Here is a 3,831-nt window from a genome sequence, read left to right as displayed (position 1 = left end):
ATAACATTATTATTAAATGATAAAATTACATTAAAATACGGTCTATTCAATGTATATGCTATTGAAATAGACAATGATTTTGTAAAGAAACATTAAACCTGAGAATCTTAAGTTTAATATATCTAATGAATTGTTTAGTGACATACAATAAATAAGCACACCCACTCGTTTAAGATATGACTCGGGAATTGTCACGCTCTTAACCTTCGACACTGGTACCTGACCTATAAATAGACGCTTTCTGCAACGCAGCATTAAGCATACATATATCTCAAGGGACAATCATGAAGATTGTTTTGGTGGTAGTATTTGTTTGTATAACAACAGGTCAGTATCAAACGATTGATTACTCCTTATATTTTTAAGAACTAATCTTAAATTCCACTTAGCAAAGATTCAAATACCCTTCTCCATGCATTTTATTACCAACTTACAAACTTTACTTTTCAATATATCTGTTTAAGGTCTATGTTTTGTAAACCGCATGAAGTGGAACCCACCTTATGGCAAATTAATTAAGTCGAAATTATTAATTTTCAAGCAATCGACTTTCAGCAGTATGGCATACTAAAGAAAGATAATTTCATGACAACGTGTTACCAAGACGTGAATCACCCGGATAATACGAAAGGAAAGGTGAGCGGCTGTCGTAAACCCATAAAACAATATTCCTTATGTTTCGTCATTGCAAAAATGGTAAGAATTGTACAGTTGTGTAAGAAAATATACTCCACATTGAAATAAAAGTCATGCACTGATCTCTCTCTCTCTCTCTCTCTCTCTCTCTCTCTCTCAGGCTGCATTCATACATGAAGTCGACATTGACATTACGGACTTTACATTTTTATGCTTCTTTACAGTGGCTGGGGAGATGTGTGGCTTGTCACCACATGGATGTACCCACACACACTGCTCTGGTGATAATCTTCAAGCCGGATGCATCAGTCATGAGTGCACATGCATTACAGTCCATTGTGAGTACTTTCAAACACACACTCATTACAGTCCATGTTGTTGTTGTTGTTGTTGTAGGGTTTAACGCCAGTATTGGCGGCCAGTATTAATGGTGGAGGAAGAACCCAGGAAAACCCCGGAAAGAACCACCGACCCACGAAAAGCTACTGGCAAGCTTTCTGACATATCCACATTAGCCGAATCTGAGACTCGAACCCACGCAGACAGAGGTGAGATGGCAGTGATCCGTAACGAAGAGCGCTTTAGACAACTCGGCCACTCGGGGACCCCAGTCCATGGTGAATAGTACACATGCATTGCAGTCCATTGTAAATGTTTCAAAGGTCATCTGAAATAATTCAACGTAAACGCTTCGATCAATATAACGAAGTTTTCACGTTTATATATTTAATGCAAAATTAGGCTTATTATGTTGCAAACCCACCCACTCACTGGCTGACGAGAATGACCTCTCTGTTTGGCATGTAATCAACAAGACCATTATCATGGTTCATTGAGATCGGAAGACTGAAATGGACAATTTCTATTTAGATCTTATATTTATACTGGCTGTTTTAGGTCCTAATATATAAATAGGTACGTAAATGTTAGTCTCGTGCACATCAATACTACTTTATGAGAGGACCAGTTCCTATGTTAAATGGTCTGTATTTTAATATCGCACTGTTTTGACATGAAAGGGTTCTAGTTTGGCTATTGTTCACCGTTTGGCCATTTTCTTTGTGGTCAAGTTACGCCATTTGTTCTGTCCAAAGTGTGTATAAGGAACATGTTTGGTTTTAGCGAAGTAAGATGGTGGACAGATGCGACAAAAACATTTTCATCTTCAGTTTACATTATGAACGAAGTTGGCGGACTGTACACGTCTCCGGACGCACGCAAGACATTGTTTCTAATTCGCTGCTTTTTGACCGGAGAAGGTATCTGTGGTCATAACGCTAACACACCCTAGGTGATTCTTGACCACAGATAACTGGCTTATATATATATATATATATATATATATATATATATATATATATATATATATATATACATTAAATTTTCTTAAATAAAATCAGTGTTTTCTACATTGCAAACATTTCGTGGGTTAAAGCAGTACACTGTTGTTTACAGTAATATTGTAAATATTTATTTATATGGTAGATTCCAATCACAGAGCAATTCAATTATTATTAATAGATGTAGATATAATCCTACTTAAGACCCACACAATATAAATATATATAACCCTACTTACGACACACATAATATAAATATATATAACCCTACTTACGACACACATTATAGAAATAGATATAACCTTACTTACGACCCACATTATAGAAATAGACATAACCCTACTTACGACACACAGTATAGAAATAGACATAACCCTACTTACGACACACATTATAGAAATATATATATAACCCTACTTACGACCCACATTATAGAAATAGACATAACCCTACTTACGACACACATTATAGAAATATACATAACCCTACTTACGACACACATTATAGAAATAGACATAACCCTACTTACGACACACATTATAGAAATAGATATAACCTTACTTACGACTCACATTATAGAAATAGATATCACCCTACTTATGACCCACATTTTAGTAATAGATATCACCCTACTTATGACCCACATATGAAGTGTTGAACAGTTTTACTTGCAAAAATAAATAATTCAGATTCATTACATACTACGTAAGAGTCGTATATCGTTTGTTACAAGTATAGTCTGTATTTGTGGCATGTACTATTAGATTAACTTTTTTGTCATGGTAAACCAGACGTATTTTATTTAATTAAATTTCAGCTTGTACACAAAACACAGATTGCAACGACATCAGTGAATGCACCGGTGGAATCCTACACTCCCCGGTGTGCCATAATGGTAGATGCAACTGCAGAATTTTTTCAGATATAGTCGGTCGTTAAAGACATCGAACGATGCATCCCGGTTCATTAACATCTGAACAAAATGCTCAGGGCGAGAGAACTGAATGAACTATGTACGAGTTAGGTTGGAAATTAAATAATTGCCACCTTACATGCCTTCATGTTTTATGCTTTTTGCAAGCGAAGATCAGATTTCCATTTAATATTTACAATGGTACATACAAAGATGTTACATTCATTCAGTTCGGATAAATTTTATATATGTTTTAAAATTCAATCAATCTAGCTTGTGTCAAATGTTTTGCTTAATCGAATCGCTAACAGGGGCTTATAGTTTGTCATTCTAGACAACAACGTCAAAGCTTGGGGGTAGATAAGACCCAATAGAATCAAAGCAAGAGTAGACATCCCTGTTGAATGTAATAAATATTTCAACAAATTTAAGCAAGAGTAGATATCGCTGTTCAATGTAATAAATATTTCAATAACATCTAAGCAAGAGTAGATTTCCCTGTTCAGTGCAATAAATATTTCAACAGAATTAAAGCAAGAGTAGATATCTCTGGACAGTGTAATACATATTTCAACCAATTTAAGCAAGAGTACATATCGCTGTTCAATGTAATAAATATTTCAATAAAATCGAAGCGAGAGTAGATTTCCCTGTTCAGTGCAATAAATATTTCAATAGAATTAAAGCAAGAGTAGATATCTCAGGACAATGTAATACATATTTCAACCAATTTAAGCAAGAGTAGATATCGCTGTTCAATGTAATAAATATTTCAATAAAATCTAAGCGAGAGTAGATTTCCCTGTTCAATGCAATAAATATTTCAATTGAATCTAAGCAAGAGTAGATATCCCTGTTCAATGTAATACATATTACAATAGAATCTAAACAAAAAGTAGATATCCCTCCCTGTTCAATGTAATAAATATTTCAATAGAATCC

At 34.5% G+C, this 3,831-nt stretch overlaps 1 long non-coding RNA gene across 1 annotated transcript; it reads left to right on the top strand.

Moving 5' to 3' along the window:
* Nucleotides 1-212: 212 nt before the first annotated feature.
* LOC149783093 (uncharacterized) lies at nucleotides 213-3,027 on the top strand. Its single transcript, XR_016413991.1, has 3 exons — nucleotides 213-327; nucleotides 861-974; nucleotides 2,794-3,027. It is a non-coding gene; the product is annotated as an uncharacterized LOC149783093 (long non-coding RNA).
* Nucleotides 3,028-3,831: the final 804 nt, after the last annotated feature.

The sequence above is a fragment of the Sinohyriopsis cumingii genome, chromosome 14, assembly GCF_028554795.1.
Source record: "Sinohyriopsis cumingii isolate HCF-2022 chromosome 14, ASM2855479v2, whole genome shotgun sequence".
Taxonomy (NCBI): Eukaryota; Metazoa; Mollusca; class Bivalvia; order Unionida; family Unionidae; genus Sinohyriopsis; species Sinohyriopsis cumingii.
The sequence above is the reverse complement of the archived record's forward strand: the minus strand, read 5'-3'. Positions and strand labels throughout refer to the sequence as shown.